The 19,298-nt window shown below is 44.7% G+C and overlaps 1 protein-coding gene across 2 annotated transcripts in view; it reads right to left on the bottom strand.

The window, feature by feature from the left end:
• PRR5 (proline rich 5) overlaps positions 1–14,808 on the bottom strand; it is a 155,320-nt gene extending 140,512 nt beyond the window's left edge. Inside the window, exon 1 of one of the 2 annotated variants that reach the window (XM_090043784.1) lies at positions 14,456–14,808. The gene's annotated coding sequence lies outside the window, so the exon portion shown is untranslated. The remainder of the gene's footprint in view (positions 1–14,455) is intronic. The other variant, XM_090043785.1, reaches the window with a different exon arrangement.
• Positions 14,809–19,298: the final 4,490 nt, after the last annotated feature.

Below are 19,298 nucleotides of genomic sequence, written 5' to 3'. Positions count from 1 at the left end.
GGACCTGGAGGCACAGATTGGACTCTCAGTCTTATACATTTTAAACCTTCTCTTTCAAACCCAGAAAAAAAACAGGTAAATTCCTTCTAATTTTGTTTTTCTAAACTATGAATTTTATCTTTTGAGTAAAAGTAAATTAAAATAATAATTCCAGTTCTACCAAGCCAGGAAGTTTGGGGGTCCAAATTCCACTGAATAAAGAAGTATGTTTCCTGAACTGCCACATAAAATGTTTTTCTTTGTTCCCTTTTTTGGCCTCCAATAAACCATTAACCCTGAAGGCAGAAAGTTTCCAATCTCTAAAGCATCTGCCATGAATCAGAATGAAGATAATTCTAGTTATCTGCACCACACTATCCTGGATCATCACATTCCTATCCTGTAAAGAGGGCATGTCTGATATGCATAAAGCACATGAATATTCAAATAGTAGGGATGTGACCAGTTAAACTATTAATTACGATTGCATTTAAACAATTAATTGATCATTTAACCAATGAACCCAGTGATAACTGGTTCTAACTTACCAGTTATCATTTAGCCTGGGGCGGTGCAGTTGGGGAAGGAAAGGGAGAAAGAGAAGCTGTGCAGTGCCCAACCAGAAGGAGGCACAGCAGAAGGGAGGTAAAAGCAAGGAGGAGGGGGAGGGGTGACTAGCACCTATAGCTAGGCTCTGTGGACCCAGCTGCAGCCATTTACAGCCTGCCTACCCAAGTTGCTCACAGCAGGCAGTGGGGAGGCTGGAAGTGGCTGCATCAAAATCTGCAGAGACTAGCTATAGGTACTAGTCACCCACCCTTCACTATCCACAAGGGCAGGAATTGCTGATGCTCCCTCTCCTTCCTGCACTGCTGTAGCTGTCCTAGAAAACCCCTCACTCTCTGCTGTCACCCATGGCTTCATGGGCTGTGCTGCATGCCTGACAGGGCTTGTCAGTGTTTGGCTCTCTGCTCCCTATGCTGCTCTGGGCAGGCAGGTGTGCCAGCCTTAGGCTCAGTACCCCCTCCTGGTCTTACTTCACAGAGCCACAGCCTGGAGCCCAGTGACACAGAGCCCGTCCCCATCACTGTGTCTGGCCAGATACAGCACCTTCTCTGGTTGCAGCTGCTGCTGCTGGCGGTGACTGCATGCACTCCCTGGCCGGACTGGCAGCAGCTTCGGGACCTGACAAAGGCAAGGTGAAGGAAGCGGGGTGCAAGGCAATTCCCCATGGCTTGCGGCTCAGCCCCATGGTGCGCCCCACCCACCTACCCCATCCAAATCCAGGCCCAGACCTGGGCTCAAAGAGGATCCTCCTGCCCGCCTAGTTTGTCATGAGGCGAGGTCCTGCAGAGCCGGGGCCCCAGGGAGCCACTGAGTCCCCATCACACCTTGGGGGGTTGGAAATGAACTGCTGGTGCCAGGATGGGAAGGGACACCCTGCAGACCAGGCCAGAGCAGCCCCAAATGGGCCAGCCAGGGAGCTGCCATACTGATTCATTGTTTAACCACTGTAATTACAACAGGTAAAACAGCTATTTTTTTTTAAAATCAGTATTTAAATCTCTATCAGATACATAACGATTCAGATACAAGTAACAATTGGAACATTTCAAATGCCTTTTGTATGTACAAACATACATTTGAATATACTTTGAAATATTCCAAAACTGACTGAAGCTCTCCACATTATTATCTCTTTTAAGTAAGGTACTATTTGGAGCATTTCACTTTTTGTTATATGTGCATAGGGACAGGGTCCTCCAGAATCCCGTAAGTACTCCAGAGTCCCACAGTGTTTCACTCTGTCCCGCCCTCCTTAGGGAGAGTGGGTGGACAGCCTGTTGGCTTATCCAGCTGCCAGGTGTTGCTTCAGGTCCAAGAACAGTGCTGGGCTCAGAATGAGACCCCTGCCTCTTGCCCCCACTCTCCCTGCCAGATCCTTGTTTTCCCCCTGCCACCACTAATACCTAGCTAGACTTACAGCTGGACTTATCCCCCTGCCAGCTACAGAAGCTTCTGTTCTCCAACCCAAGCCCTTCTACCTCTCTGCTCCAGAGGGGGAAAAGACAAGAATTGAGACATTTCAAGCTCATGTCAGAATCCTGGCACCAGGGAGCCCCCGCTAACCACACTCTTCCATGCTTATTTATCCACCCTGGAAGTGCTGGCACTTGCTGTTCTCCCCTCCCCCCTAGCTTCCCAAACTATTGGGGGAAAAGGGAATGAAGTTATAGATTACTGCAGCCTCCTGTAGTACCTTGCAGCTGGAGACAGAGTTGGTAGGGTCATGGGCTGCACACAGACCCAGGAATCTTGATGCATTCCAGCCAAGGAGTACCAAAGGGGTTGTTATATGCCTCTCATGACAGCAACAATGCCTTTTAAAATGTTTTCAAGCAGATTATATTTAGAAATGTCACAGAACTTACTTCTGACTGTACCTATACAAGGGTGCCGACAGAAATAAGAACTCTTGAGCAGCAAAGACAACATATTAAGGCTCTAGATTCACGGGCCAGATCAAGCCCTCAGCATCGTGTCATCTGGCCCATGAAGCTCCCCACAAATTTGAAGAGAGACCCATGGGCCGTGGCCCTGCAAGCTAAATCAGGTGTGTAAAGTGGCACAGGGCCCAATCCCAGCATGTGGGGGCTGGGCAGGTTTAGCATGGGGGTTCCAAAACCCAATCCAGGCTGAGTGGAAGTGGCATGGGGCCCCCAAAGCCCAATCCTAGCTGAGCAGAGGCAGCGCAGGGCTCCTGGAGCCCAATCCCAGCTGGACTGGGACAGCACTGTACACCAGAACCTGAACCCTACTGAGCAGAGGTGGAAATGACACAGGGCCCTGGAGCCCAATCCTGGCTAAGCAGAGGCAGCATGGAGGCCCTGGAGCCTGATTCTGACCGGGTAAGGGTGGCATAGGGCCCTGGAGTCCAATCCTGGCATGTGGGAGTGGCAAAAAAACCAATCCAGACCATAAACTGGTTTCATACCATTCATCTTTCCTGAAGGATTAAAAGTGAGCACCAGTGCTCTAGACCAGTGGTTCACAACCTTTGTAGTTTTGAGGCACCCCTCAAAAGTACCAGCTCTTAGCTTTTACTTGTTTGCTGCAGAAGAACTGCTCTATTTTTTTCTGAGTCAAAAAACAACTCAGAAGGGCCACAAGAAGTCAGAAGGTTTTTGACACTGGATTCCTATTTGAAAACACAGGGTTTATCTATCTGTATACCTAACAGTGCTAAACACCCATGGCACCCTTGAAAGGATCTCAAGGATGACAATCACTGCTTTAGTCTGACTTTGTAAACCAAAAAAGTACATTATCATGCATGCTGCCCATCCTGTATCTGAATGTTACCAGATTTTCACTGGATTGGGTTACATCTATACATAGAATGCTTCATCATACTGCAACAGCATGCTAGCAATTTGATAACTTATAAAGGAAGCTAGAGATGTCAATTCCATTCTACACCATTAACTTTCACTGGCAATATTTGGAAGACAAAACAAAATGAAAACAAAAACTGAAACACAGGTAAGCATAAACATAATACTTGGGAATGAAAACACTAGGGCATGATCCTAATGTGAAGTCTTCCACCAGCTTCACTGTGGTTTGGATCAAACCTATTATATGCATGCAGGTTGTCAACTTTTCTGGTCTCTGCATGCTGCCAAGGATTTAGAATTGCTTGTCAAGTTTCAGCAAGAAGGTAAAGATGACCCTGAACAATCAACAGTATCCACTTTGCTCTTTTTGCCATTACCGTCTAGAACTGGCAGGGAAAAGCTTTCCAGATGGGGCAAAGGAAACACCGTACTGAGCAAGAGCTCTCTCCTCCCCAACAGTGACGCCCAATTATAGTGTTTCCCACCTCCTCTTCTTCCTCCTGCCTTATGAACTAAACCTAGGGATACATGATAAAAGAATATTTATTATGCAGAATGACACACATTTCATGCATTTGCAAGATATCTAAGCAAACAGACATTGAATCGTAAGTTCACATAAAAATAGGATTGGAAGGGAACTGAAGAGGTCATTTCTAGTCCAACCACCTGGTCAAGACAGAATCATCCCTGTCTAAACCACCTGATCCAAGTATTTGTCTATCTGCCCTTAAACACTTCCAAGAATGAAGACGTTGGATCATGGACCACAAGAGTAGAAATGGAAAACATTCATTCCTCAAGTCCATGTCCTTCGAAGCAGAGCTGACATTAGCATGTGTCTTGTTGCCCTTGGATCACTTACTGAAATCAGGTACTCATGTAGGAAATGGTAAAAAAGTCACAGGAAAAAAACAGTTTAATTCCTAAAGATAACCAGGACAGGTGTGTTGTTTCTTAAATTTATTAACCTACAATACAATTCCTAGAATTATACATGGTCTGCTTTTAAGTTCCCAAAGCAATAATCCTACCACCACCTCCCTTGAAAGGCTATTCCTAAACCTAATAAATCACTCTGTCATGAAGCTTTTCTGATATTCAGAATGCATTTTTGTTTCAACTCATTAATCATTGTTACACCTCCCTGTAAAATGCTTGATTATTTATCTCAGTGGTTTTCAACCCCGGCAGGCAGTTGAGAAGCCAGGAGTTCCCCAGCAGGCAGTTGATGAGCAGGGGTGGGGGGATCACGGGGCGGCCGGTCAACAAGTGGGACTCCTTGCTTCCAGCGACGAAACTGGAAGTGCTGCCACCAAAACTGAAACTGCCACCAGCTTCTCCACACTGCTGCTGTGTACGCCCTGGGGCCTTCCAAAGTACCCCCACGGGTACATGTACCCCTAGCTGAAAACCCGATTTATCTCCCTTTTTAACACCAACACTCAAAATTATAGATGGTTATGTCCCTACACCATTTGTTCAGCTCTGAATCAATCCATATGTATTACTCTTTTTTAATCTCTCCTGATAAATCAGCCCTTCAGTACTCTACTCAGTTCTGTCACACTTTTCTTCCCCAGATCCCTCCAATTTACTAGTTTAAAGCCCTTGAATTTAACAAAATAATGTCAAATGTGTTCACACCAGACCTGCGGAGTCTTGTTTCATAATGATGAAGTGATGGACAACTTTACTGTTCTATTTTGTCACCACCTTATAATGTAAACTTATGTCTAACTAGCTCTCCATTACAACACCCAGGATTCTTCCAGTAGTCTTACTACTCAAAACAAATTTTCACATTAAGCATGTGTGCTAATCATCCTGAGATTCTGGTATTTCTATACCTTTGTTTTTTTCTTTGTGTCATTTGGATGTCCCTATTGGTTGACACATAGGTATCTAAAGTTATTTACGTGGACAATGGCTAAATTCTGAATATGAAACAGCAAAACATACCTTGCACTTCCACCCGCCACTTCGTCTCATCAGTGTCACCTTGTTGTCTGTCACATGATGATGGCAATATCAAGGCTAAACTTTATTTTCCTACGGGACATGAATCACCAAGTTTTCCATAAAATCTGCATCTTCATTTGTTCACACAGGGAGAATAAGAAAATATGTCTGGGAATATATAGTTTTTCTCTTTAATCAAAACTGAGATTTAAATCACCGTGCAGTCTCTCATGCTGTGAGATTCTGCCTGATCAACACAAAGGCACATACTACAATTGCCTGTTCTGTGCGAGTAACTGATGGGGAAGAAGGGACTTGATTTTTACAAACTCATGAGTCTCCCAGCCACCTCAATATAACAAGAATGTAAAGCCTTTTGTTTATGACTTTGTGAAACAATAAAAGTTTTAAATTGAACATCCAGGTCTGAGCCTGTGCTTAATTCAGTCCTTACATAATTCGACACGAACTCACACAATTTGGCGCAGCGAGCAGGGTGGCCTCACTGTCAGAGTGGGGACAGTTTTGTACCTTTTGTCTAAAAAAAGATAAGGGACTCCTTTTAAATGAGCTGTTCACCAGTTCTGAGACTACTGAATCAGGCAGCTGCACCTAGCTGGGATGGGCTCCACCTTTCCCCTAAACGTAAGCGTGTTTTCTCTTCTAGGTTGGCGGACCTCCTCCGGTGGGCTCGTCGGGGGAAGGGGAAGATGAGGGCAGAGGAAACATCAGACTGCCAGACCAAACAGCACCCACAACTACAGCCCAGCCCAGACCAACGAGCAAAGCGAATAAACAGGTAAGACATAGGGGCCAGGGTAATGCTGGGACTAGGGGGTCAGTACACACACCCACAGGAGGCCTCAAATGCCTCTGTACAAACGCTCGTAGTATGGGTAACAAGCAGGAAGAACTCACCCACCTGCTGGCTGACACCAGCCCGGACATAGTGGGGATTACGGAAACATGGCGGGACACAACGCATGATTGGGCAGTGAATGTCAAGGGCTATAGGCTGTACAGGAGGGACAGGATAGGAAAGAGAGGTGGGGACGTGGCACTCTATATTAAGGAGGAATACACATCCTCGTCAATTAGCAAGGAGTCAGGGGAGGGGCACTCTGAAGTGCTTTGGGTTAGAGTACAAGGCAGTCAAGGGGAGAGAGACTTAACGGTGGGAGTCTACTACAGACCTCCCAACCAGGGAGAAAAGCTTGACCAGGAATTCTTGGGTCAGCTCACAGAAGTAGTGAAGTCTAAGGATGTGGTAGTCATGGGGGACCTGAACTTCCCAGACATCTACTGGGAAGAGCAGTCAGCCAGGTCTGAACGCTCACGTAGGTTCTTGGCCAGAGTGCAGGACCTCCATCTAACCCAGGAGGTGCACAGCCCCACCAGGGGAGACGCCTTGTTGGACCTAGTGCTAGCCACGGGTGATGACCTGGTGAGGGGGCTGTGGGTGCTCGACCACCCGGGTGACAGCGATCATCACCTGCTGGAATTCACCATCCAGCACAAGGTGGCAAAGGCATGCAGTAAGGCAGCAGCCCTAGATTTTAGGAGGGCAAACTTCAACGAGCTAAGGAGGATAGTTGGAGAAGCGCTGAGGTCCCGGAGGGGAGGGGAGCCAGGTGTCCAAGGAGAGTGGTCGCTCCTTAAGGAGACGATCCTCCAAGCCCAAAGGAAGGTAATCCCAATGAGGATCAAAGGGAGCAGGAGAGCACACAAGCCTCTGTGGCTCACCAGAAGCATCCAGGAACATCTCCTTGCTAAAAAGGAGGCTTACACCCAATGGAAAGAAGGGGTCATCACCAGGAAGGACTATTCTGTAGTTGCTCGGTGATGTAGGGGGGTAGTTAAGAAGGCCAAGGCAGAGATGGAACTGGGACTATCTTCCCAGATTAAGGACAATAAGAAGTCCTTTTTTAAATACATAAGGGGTAAAAAGAAGGTCCCGGGAAATATGGGGCCCTTGCAGGACGCCATGGGAAACTTGGTCGTCACACCAGATGGCAAAGCTAACATGTTCAACAATTTCTTCACCTTTGTCTTCCTAAGTAGGGACCAGAACAGCCACCTCCCTGCTGGGCCCCCCTCAGGCCCTGGGGGAGGCACACCTGGGCCACGGGTTAGCGAGGATTCAGTTAGGGAGATTCTGGAGGGGTTGGACATATTCAAGTCAGCCGGCCCAGATGATCTCCACCCTAGAGTTCTAAAGGAACTGGCCAAGGTCATTGCAAGTCCTCTGGCACGGCTTTACAAGCACTCATGGTGCTCTGGTGAGGTACCGGAGGACTGGAAGAGGGCCAACGTGGTCCCCATCTTCAAAAAAGGCAGGAAGAAGGACCCGGGAAACTATAGGTAAGACTAACCGGCCTCGATCCTAGGCAAGCTGTTCGAGAAAATTATGCTGGCACACATCCAGGAGGGGCCAGCAAGGGACTGCATGCTTAGGGGCAACCAACACAAGTTCATCAGTGGCAGGTCCTGTCAGACCAACCTCGTGGCCTTTTACGATCGGATCACCAGATCATTAGATGCAGGGGTAGCAGTAGATATAGTCTTCCTGGACTTCTGGAAGGCTTTTGACACTGTCTCTCACCCCGTTCTCATTAAGAAACTGGGGGGCTGTGGTGTAGACACCCACACAGTCAAATGGGTCACCAACTGGCTGGAGGGCCGCACCCAGAGGGTGGTAGTGGATGGGTCCTTCTCAACCTGGAAGCACGTGGGCAGTGGGGTTCCGCAGGGCTCGGTCCAACATCTTCATCAATGATTTGGACGAGGGGGTAAAAAGCACCCTGGTCAAATTTGCTGATGACACCAAGATGTGGGGGGACATGGGCACACTGGAAGGATGCAACAGGCTACAATCAGACCTAGACAGGTTACAAGGGTGGGCAAACGAGAATAGGATGGGTTTCAACACAGACAAGTGCAAGGTGATGCACCTCGGAAGGAACAACCGGCACCATACCTACAGGTTAGAAAACTCCCCTCTTGTCAGCATGGAGGTGGAAAAGGATCTGGGGGTCATCACTGACTCCAAGATGAACATGGGCCAGCAGTGTGGTGGGGCAGTTAGGAAGGCCAACTGCACCTTGTCATGCATCCACAGATGCATCTCGAGCAGGTCCAAAGAGGTGATCCTCCCCCTCTATGCGGCACTGGTCAGGCCGCAGCTGGAGTATTGCATCCAGTTCTGGGCGCCACACTTCAGAAGGATGTCGACAGCATGGAGAGGGTCCAGAAGGGCCACTCACATGATCAGGAGACAACAGGGCAGGCCCTATGAGGAGAGGCTATGGACCTGAACCTGTTCAGCCTCCAAAAGAGAAGGCTGAGGGGGGAGGATCTTGTGGCCTGTTATAAACTAGTCAGGGGGGGATCAGCAGGCATTGGGGGAGTCACCGTTCCCCTGAGCACCGCCAGGACTGACCAGGAATAACGGTCACAAGCTGGCAGAGGGTAGGTTTAGGTTAGATATCAGGAGGCGCTACTTCACGGTCTGGGCGGCTAGGGTCTGGAACCAACTTCCAAGAGAAGTGGTGCAGGCTTCTACCCTGGGGGTGTTTAAGAGGAGGTTAGATGAACATCTTGCTGGGGCCATTTGACCCCAGTACTCTTTCCTGCCATGGCAGGGGTCAGACTAGATGATCTAGGGTCGGAAGGGACCCGAGTAGAAACTATGAAACTATCCTTCAGGTTAGAAAGCAAGGGCCTGATTTGGGAACCTCGTGAACCAACAGACCTCCTTAGTTTATGACTTTGTGACACAATAAAAGTTTTACATTGAACATCCAGGTCTGAGCCTGTGCTTAATTCAATCCTTACATAATTCGGCACGAGCTCACACACCTTTGAAACAGAAAAAAAAAAAAAAAAAAAACAGAAGTCCACCCACCATTTTGCACCAGCCTTTGTTTTAAATGAGCCTTTAAAAAAAGTCTATATTTATTACATGTATAATATTCATCTACCTCATTCAAGAAAGGGAATGACCAAGATCATAACATGTTCTGATTGAGCTGTCAGATTCCATTAAGCAGTCTACACTAGTCATACACTTTGGCTTGCCTAAAATATTTTAATGAAAATGTATTTGTACTGTGTGGTTTACAGAAACAATGACAGAATGTCAAACTACACTGTGTCCTTTTCAATAACTTTCCACCCCGCCATATACACAAATTCCAGACAAATAAAAGCACCAGATTGTTTAAAAATAAGGTGGTCCTTCTTCATGTTTTCTTTTTTCTTTTCCTGTTTAAAGAACCCCTTTGCTCATGGCTGCCTGAAAACACAAACAAAATACCCTCAAAAAATCATCCACAGTCTAAACTTTAAACTCCAGTCTTCACATTAGGAAATAAATAATCAGTTTTCTTCAATAAAATGTAATAGCATCATTTTGAATTATAGTAATCTTAACATGGCATTGATAGGGTCATGAGTATTACATGGAAAGGAGTCCAGTACAGATTTACTAAATTACCAATGGGATGGCACAATTCTCCAAGCATTGCTTCACAGTATGTAAATAATTTAGTGACAGTGAGGCATCTAACATAACTTTACCATTACTTATATATGATAATACATATACATATGTATTTCTAATTTTTACTTCTATTGGTTACTTAGTTAACTTATCTATATTATAATATCAGGTGATACGCTCTGTATTATAATTTTTACGCTTCTTATGCTAATTCTTAATGACCTTAAATATAACACTTTCCAGACTCTGCTTGACCTTAAATATATCATTTTCTAGACTCTGCGGTTTAGCCATGCGGTTTCCTGTTTTAACAATATAAGCTGCTTGCTTGCAATTTTTATCATTGTCAGCATTTTCATCTAAGGGTCAGAAGGTGATTACCAGAATGTCAGTTGCTGACTCCTCAACCTCTTTGAAAGATCCTGGGAGTTTTAGTGCATTGTTCTTAGTGCTTATGCTAAGCAAGGCCTAGCATTATCTCACAGGCATTTTCATCTTCAAAGAGCTGTAGAGGCATTAGCTAATTAATCCTCATTTCCCTCCCCAGGCCTCCCATTCCCCTTCCTTATTCCAGTAAGCCATAGAAAAAGTAAACACCACACAGAGGACATGCTTACAAACAGGCAGGGCATTTTGCAGCTCTTTTCGTTGCGTCTAGTGTCAATGAATTCTGATTAATGACTGGACCACAGATGTAGGCAGATAATAACCATTTTTCATCTTTCAGCAAATATTAATATAACCTTATTAAAAGCGAGAGAGAGAACAACCACTCAAAACTGTGACCAAGACTACACTACAATTGAGTTAGTTTCTGATCTTAATTTCTTGGGTATAAACCAGAAGAAACTTCCCTGAAGGCGATCATGATAAATCAGTTTTAACCAGGAAGAAGAGCAGTGTGTAAATCAGTATAACTAAGGCCTGATTCATGCTCAATGAGTTTAATTATGCTACCTCCCTATGCACAGTGTCAAATTCTGATTTCACATACATTTCTGGAAATCTAGAGAAATGTTGCTAGTGTTATTCTTGATTTACACCTTTCTAAACCTTTCTGCAGTAAAGTGCACCACATTTGCTCTTCCTGTGTTGGTTAATACTCATATAAAACTGATGCTCCAAAAAAAAAAACAACCGTAAGCCAGAACCTTCCCAGGTGAAAATGGGCAAACTTATGGGATCCGATCCAATCTAACTTTTTTTGTTGTTTTAGGTTAACATCCTTGACAATATGTATTCAAATATACAGTTAAAAACAGGAAATGCTATTTTTACTCATTATCTATTATTTTTGTTGAAAGATTAAGTGCCACTTAAGTTTCCTATTACAGTTCTAATATTGTTTCACACATATTCATGGCAAAATACATTTATCTGGGTGGCTTTTCCCATAAAAAACTTAAAGTGGTTTTAACTGGCTTCTTTTATAACTGCCATATTTTATTCCCATAATTTTACCTGCTGTAAAAAAAAAATTAAAAGAAATAACAAGATTTCCTTGAGAATACAAATAGATAAAGGGAAAAATAAGCCCATTTTAACTCTTTTAACACTAACAAGCTCATAGACATATTTTCAAATGCTCTGGACCCAAATTCTGCTCTCAACTCAGGTGCTCCCATTATGATTCTAATGGGTGGATTTTCAAAAATTGTTCATAATCTAATGTGCAAGACTCCTTTGAAAATCTGGGCACTTGTTTTGCAAGATTATATGGAAGATGAGCTTTTTCTAAAATCTTCCCAAAACTGTGGGTGATCAATTCGTTTGCAAATTCTGGCCATATTTTTTTTAATGCGACTTTCTCTGCAAATCTATTGGGAAAATCTCTTAATTCAATATTCTTTCCAAAGTCTTTCTATAATTAGATTATGCATGAGAGAATCAAAGTCTAAGCATCACATTTACCCATGCAGCAGTGTGCAGTTCAAATGTTAAACTCCAGTCGATGACTGTTACAGGATAAGTGAAATTATTATTAACAGATTAGTATGGAAAACTAAAATAACATGTATTGTTCATTTTACTGTTAGAGTTAAACTTCTTATACACTGTTCCTTACCTAAAAGATGTGATAATGAATGAACAGCACTCCCACCTCACAGCACTACCCTGGTGTGAACTCAGCGACTAGAATACACGCTTATAATAATACTTAAATCAAGGAGGCTATGAAAATCCATGTGTTTACTATTTGATGGCTGATTACACTACTCCATTCCTCCAATTTATTTTTGGATTTTTGACTAATTGTAGCTTTTTATTATTAAATCGCCATGCTGGTAAATGTTATCACTGATTGTTTCCTGTAATTTCAAATGAAAATCTTAAAAGCAAGCTGGCTGGAAATTATGAACCCTCTAAAGGCTAAATCATTTCCTTGATGCACCTTTTTGCTGTTTCTAAAGCTGGCTACTATTGGTAATTTAAAACACTGGCAGTTGCCCAAATTCCTGTGCTCTTGAAGAGAATAAAACCACCCAACCTTTATAGAATTAACCTTTATGGAATTATCAGTTTTAATTACAAGCTGTCAAAATTACTAATTACTACACACATAACAACAGGAATCTACAACCTCATCCTACAAATGCTTACTCATGTGAAAAAAGCTTTCACTGACTTTTATAAGAAAATTCAATTAAAAAAAAAATCAATGTAAAGGGGATAGTGCTTGTATGATGTTTTACGGTATCATCCCAGTCAGATCATGTTCTAGACATGTAGATGTGTCTGCTGACTACTAACCTATATCCACGTAAGAAGCAAATGGGCACTAACAGAAGCAATTATTAAAATGAAAGCAACTATTAAAACTGTATTTTATTACACATTATAGAATTTACAGATTAACCACAAGTCCCCTTTAATATCTCCAAGACAATGTTTTCTCAGAATGGATTTGTAAACCTTTATTTTTCCCCCCTTATGATACCATGAATTTTAGTATATGAATATTAAATACACCAAAACAAATGGTTGAAGTGCATGGAAACTGATATTAATAGGTAGGTGATAGGTTTACTATCCTATTACTTTACTTACTATTGCATGGTTTATTTCCAAAACTGAAATACTGTCAACAAATATCTTTAGAGGTAACACAAAAACACCATCAAACCACTGTATCATGTGTTAGCATCTAAGCACGAAAGTGGACTAGGAATCCTCCCTATGCTTTCAGCTAGGGTCCATTTGAACAAAAATGATTTTGTTTTGATTCTCTGTAGGAACCTAACCTCTCCTACCCTCCAAAAAAAGTATTTTTCCAATAACCATATTTCTTTGGATGAAAACACTTTGCAGTCTCCTATTACTCCAGTTTTCACATATCTTACAAGAAAATACAGATGTTTCCCAGATACACATTCTAGAAGAGTTTAGAGAAATCACATCCTCCCTAGGGATCACTGTTGGCAGCCCCAAAACATCACTTTGTTCAAACTGAAGCATTTTAATTGTTACTATCAGGGTCTCATATTCAGTACCACTCCTGTCTGTGGCCCTACCTATGCTTGCTGCCCAGCAGAGATTAAAGAGAACTCCCCAGGTGTCTCCTGGAATAAAGCAGGAGGCTGTCCCCGCTTCCTGTTGGCACTGGGCAAGGGTCTGGGCAAAATCAGCCCAAAGCTGCCACTCAGCGAGCTGGCTTGTTCCTCGACCCTTTGGAGGGGCTTTTTGCCTACTCCCCCCCCACCCACAGCTGCTGTTAGCTTATGCCAACTCTACCCTGTCCTTTCACAGCAGCTGATGAAGTGAACTTTGTTCCCAAAACATTGTGCTCTCTCTCTCTCTCTATATATATGTGTATCTTATTTAGTTACCTACTGAGGTGTATCTCTGCTCCACCTTAATTTCAACCCACCACTCTCCCTCAACCCTCAGCAGGTGCAGCCACCTCCTCTGCTAGGACAGCTGCACCCTATGCTCAGAACCAAATGCCCCACTTCTATCAAGAGCACCTGGGAAGTAGCCAAAGGCATCACCTTCCAGGCATGGCACTTGGCTGACAGTATTGGGTGGGGGGGGGGGTGCCCATGCACGAGCACAGATATGCACACATATGCATAAGGGTGTGAGCATGTGTGAATGAATGTGAGCACGAGTATGTGTATGAGCATGTGTGAGCGCACAAGTGTGACAGCATGTGAGCATACGAGAGCAGCCATGTGTGAGTGCATGCCAGAGCATGAGTGTGTGAGAATGTAAGTGCATGAGAGCAGGCGTGTGTGTGAGCATGAGTGCATGAATGCAAGTGTGTGAGCATATGACACTGGGTGTGTGCATGAGTGTGTGAGCACAGGAGTGTGAGAGCATGTGAGCATATGAAAGTGGCCGTGCGTGAGCACGCATGAGTGTGTGTTAGAGCATGAGGGGCTGTGCATGAGTGTAGATGAGGCCATGGGTGTGTATAAGCATGCGAGCGCATGAGTGTGTGTGCATGCGAGTGAGTGTATGAGTGTCTGCGTGAGAGAGCGCATGTGAGAGAGTGGGGGATGTGCACCCAAGCGTGTGAGGATGTGTGAGTGTATGCGCACGTGTATGTGAGCACATGAGAGCGGGTGTGAGCGCGCGGTCCCCGTCCCCAAGCCCCGCCGCTCCCCCCACTCACCGCGGCGCCGGGCAGGGAAGCGGCGTGGCGGAGGCGGAGGCAGCGGCGGGAGGGCAGAGCCGGCCGCAGGGCGCTCTCCCGCCGGGACAGAGCCCGCGTCTCGCTGCCATGTCGGCCTGCGGCCCTCGGGCGGCCGCGGCGTGGCCGAGGGCTGGCGGCGCCCCCGGACGGCGCGGAGCAGCCGCGATGCACAATGCGCCGCGGCCAAGAAGCGGGGGGCGGGCTGGGGGCGGAGAGAGCGGGCTGCAAAGCGGTATCCGCCCCGCAGCCCGCGCCGGGACCCGGCGAGAGATGGGAGCGCACGCCCAGCCCGGCTAGAGCCGAGAGCCAGCGGGGCGCCCCTTTGTTCTCCGCCGCGCCGCGCCGCGCCGCGCCGCGCCGCGCCGCCCCGCCCCGCCCCGCCGGACAGCGCTCAAAGCCCTGCCGGCCGCCTCGTCGGATCCAACGTGGGATTTCCCTTCAGCGGCAGCTTCCCGGAGCTGCCACATTCGCTAGAGGTCCCAAGGAGAAGGAGGAATTTCAACATTCAGCGTTTCTACACCAGCACCATCATTATCCAACGTTTCTACACTGCCACTACCATTCTTGCTGTTGTTATAAAACAAAAATTATGATTAGTAGTGGTGGTGTGATGGTGTAAAATGGTGGTCGTGTGGTTGTATAATATTAACATGCGTGCACATGCATAATAATAGTAGTAATAATAATACTTATTATTAACAGCATCAATAATTCAAATCATAGCATGAATAATAACAATAACAATTATAACAGCAACAATTATGACAACAATAATAGTTACAATAAAAATAGCTATTATTATTATGACAACAGCATCAATAATCGTTACAATAGCAATTATTATTATATTTATTATTATTAGAGGTGGTAGAGTGGTGGTGTAAAATTGTGGTACAATATAAACGCATGTACACACAATAATAATAACAACTATTATTATTAACGGCAACAATAATTATACTAGTATCAATAATACTAACACTAGCTATTGTTATTGTAACAGCAACACTACTGACAACAATAACATCAATAATATTAACAATAACAATTATTATTAACAGCACCAATACTGACAACAATTCTAAACAATAACAGAAACAATAGCATAATAATAATAATTATTATTATTATTATTATTATTATTATTATTATTATTATTATTATTATTATTATTATTATTATTATTATTATTAGTGGTGGTGTTACAGAAGTGTTCTGCCTTCAGAACTGAAATTCCTCCTCCTTGGGAAGGAAAGGGAATTTGGCAGCTCTGGGAAGTTCCTACTGAAAGGAAATTCCACCTTCCAACCTGATCAAAGCCACTGAGCTGCAAAGCTGGGCTGGAGGGTTTTGTCCATTGTCCAGACTGCATGTAGGTGGGGATGATGATGATGATGATGATTAATAATAATAATCATAATAATAATGTTGTATTTGCAATCAAAATACATGTCAGAAATAGGAACCTCCCCACCACAAAACACTTCCTGTACTGAAGACAATGCCAAATTATATTTTATCCAAGTGAAAAGCTCAGGTATGCAGTGCACCCTGCTCCCTGCACCAGAAGAGATTTAGGGTTTTAGTAGCAAACTGTGGGGTTGTTAAGTGGATGGAAATGGAAATGGGTGTTAAGTTGGGGGATCTATGGAAGAAACGGTCGTTTATTCTTACCGAGAACTGTCTTCACCCACTGGGTCTTGAATGAGCAGCAGCAGCCTGTCTTGCAACATAAGCTTGGAGGACAGATTGTACATCCTCAGTCAACCTTCATAGACAAGAAAACTTAGGAATACTTGGTAAGATCTGTTACCAATTAGCCATAATAGCAAGTAACATTGCACTTGGACTGTACACAACAAAGTGTTCCTATAACTTTCCCTCAAAATAAACAACAAAACAAACTCTTGACTTAAATCCATAGGTCCCTTTGAAACATTTCAGTTTTGCCCCATTGGTATTTTCTGACTGAATGCTATGCCAGTGGGAATTTGCCCCTGATTCAACATGTTACCTTTGCTCTCTCGCTCAGAGGCCTCTGCTACACATGTCATCTATTATGCAATTGACTAGTGAATTGTGCAATAAATTGAGACTGGTTGCACGTGCAAAGTGGTTATCACGTGATAAAAATGACTAGCCAACTATAAAAAGAGCCAACCAGCTATAAAGTGTGTGCTTGAAAATGTGTAACAACTCTATAGCTGGTCTCTATCCAGCTTTAATTTGAACATGTAGCAGGGCTCTCAGCCACAACTTTGGGGTCTATGTTCTTATCAAACAGGATCAATTTTTATAAGGCTGGTGCCAAAGTACATGTAGATAAGCACCAGGATGCAAATACTTCAAAAAGTGGTGTTGCTAGAAGACTGGTACTTTGGAAAAGCTGGAACTAGTAATGAATCATGCGGGACTGCATGTGGTAATTGGTAGAGGAATGGGGTTGTTTTTTGATTGTTCATTGTTGATCTTGTTTGTTCAGCCAGTAAGTTATTTTGCAGAGATCAAGCCTGCTGATTAGACTTCTTTATGCTCTGCTGAACTGTTGAATTGTTATGGCCATGGAAGAATGGTAATGGATCAAGGGCAGTAAGTCAAATACCAGATTTATAAAGGAAAGGCATGAGTTTAGCTAGAAGCTTGACAGAGCGAGAAAACCTGTGTTGATTTCCCACTTACCTCATATGCTTGGTCCTTTCTCACAATTTTGAATGCCTACATGAAGCTCAAAATCCCTTGCACCTGGGTAATAGTAATTTCATGTATAGCAACTGTACATGGCATGTACAACACATTGGAACAATGTGCTAGTGAATGAAGATTTTTTGTTAGGAAACCCAGTCACACAAAACTCTTCCAGTCTGGGTATCAAATTACCATTGAAACCCAAAAAGGAAGAATGAAAGACTGATTGAGGTTTAATCTTGGGGAATCCTAATCTGAGATATGATTGCACATCAAAACTCAGGCTTTCATTTGGTCTTTATAAGAAACCAGTTTGTAGCCAGTGGTTTTGAGTTCAGTGTTACTTGGAGGTGCTTAATGCTGCCAATGCAAAGCATTTGTTATGGGGATCCAAACCAAGGACTGGTGCAAATCAAATCCACAAAAAGTATCACCCACCTCAAATCAAGGCTTGTATGGTGATTTGCTGTGGCTTGTCCTAAGACTTTCCTGCCTGCCTTCAAAGAAAGAAAATACAATGGATTCAAATTAATTTCAATGACAGTTCAATAACCTCTAAGTATTACTAGATTCCTTTACTAACGGTAGGATGCACAGGGCTTCTCAGAGAAACTGGTACAAGTAGCTACTTACTCCCTACCAGAAGAAGACTACCTAAAGCTTGGTGTATGCCAGAGGTGCAGCTAACAGGTTTTGTGCCCTTACTAGGGGTGCCAAGTGCAAGGGGAAGGTAACCTAGGGTAGTCAGCCCCATCTACCTCAGGATTTCAAAGACCACAGCAGATGCTGCTGTGTCACTGTGTGCCCTTTGTGGCAGAATACCATCTATGTCTCTCCCCAAATTCTGCTATCTGACAATTTGGTTACCATGGTCACTACAGAGGTGTGGTGAGGGCAAGGGTACTGCCAAGTTGCAGAGACCTGGTGGCAACAGAGAAACCCCCATGCCACAATGCTCTCCGGCAGCACTGCAGTATGCTGAGCCTCAGGAGCATGGCAGCGGCAAGATCGCTGTGCTGCAAGCACCACCGGCGACCCTGCAGCACGCAGAGCCACGTGAATGGGGCAGCAAGGGCAGTACTGCCATGCCACAAACCCCATTGGTGGCAACCCAGCTCACCAAGACCCCTAAGCATGACAGCGGCAGCGGGTTCACTACACCCTGAAACTTACTGGCAATGCTGCAGCATCCCATGCCGCAGCCAACAGGAGCCCAGAGATGGGGCAAAGAAAAAAAGCTGACACCAATGTAGATGTGCTTTGTAAGCATGTGCGGGTGCCAATTCACCATCAGGGCAGCAAAGCCCTGTGCTGTGTGGCAGAAGGCCACCTCTGTTTCTCTCCAAAAACTCTGCTCTGTGACAATTTGGTTAGGATGGGCCCTGCAAAGCGTACACACCTTACCCTATCTCTTTAGGTAACCGCAGCTGGATACATTCCTGAGGGAGAGGGAAACCTGCTCCCTCTGCCTACGTGACTGACATCACATACCAGGGTGAGGAGCTTGGGCTCCCTGGTGGGCTAGAGACTGATAGTCTGCCCAGCAATCGGTGATGCATTTCATACTGGTTACTGACAGCCAACAGGTGCTGGCCTCCATTGGATCAGATAAATGAGGTCATAAGGGCTACGTAAGTTAAGGACTGCCCAGGAGGAAGGGGCAGCAGCCATGAGGGAAACTCAGAGAGAGAGAAAGGAGCCAAACCATCTGAAACTTGCTCTTGCTCACTCATTCTCTCTCTCTCAAAACTCATGATCAAGGAACAGCCTGCCTCCAGATGGAAACCTCCACCTGCCTCTGAATGATACTTGTGAGTAAGCTATCTGAGCTCTAACTAGATATATAGCTTCCAGTAAGTCAGATGCATGCTCAAAGGCTGCTCCAGCCACCCTGTTTGCTCTATGGGATTTCTCTGATACTACTGAACTCTGTACCCTATTGCAACCCTACTCCTTGTAACCAATAAAGTTCTCCTTTGTACCTAGCATGGGAGACTTATTGGGAATGGGTCTAGATTATGCCTTGGGGTCCCCATGGTTTGGCTGAATAAGGGAAACCACTACTTGTGCTTCCAACTGAGGGAAGTACCCCAAGTTCTTGAAGCGAGTCAAGTACCCTCGAGAGCTACTAGGCCCA

Source organism: Crocodylus siamensis, chromosome 4 (genome assembly GCF_052110815.1).
Source record: "Crocodylus siamensis isolate JL-2025a chromosome 4, ASM5211081v1, whole genome shotgun sequence".
In the NCBI taxonomy this organism is placed as follows: domain Eukaryota; kingdom Metazoa; phylum Chordata; order Crocodylia; family Crocodylidae; genus Crocodylus; species Crocodylus siamensis.
Note: the sequence above shows the minus strand (reverse complement) of the source record. Positions and strands in the feature narration are given on the sequence as shown.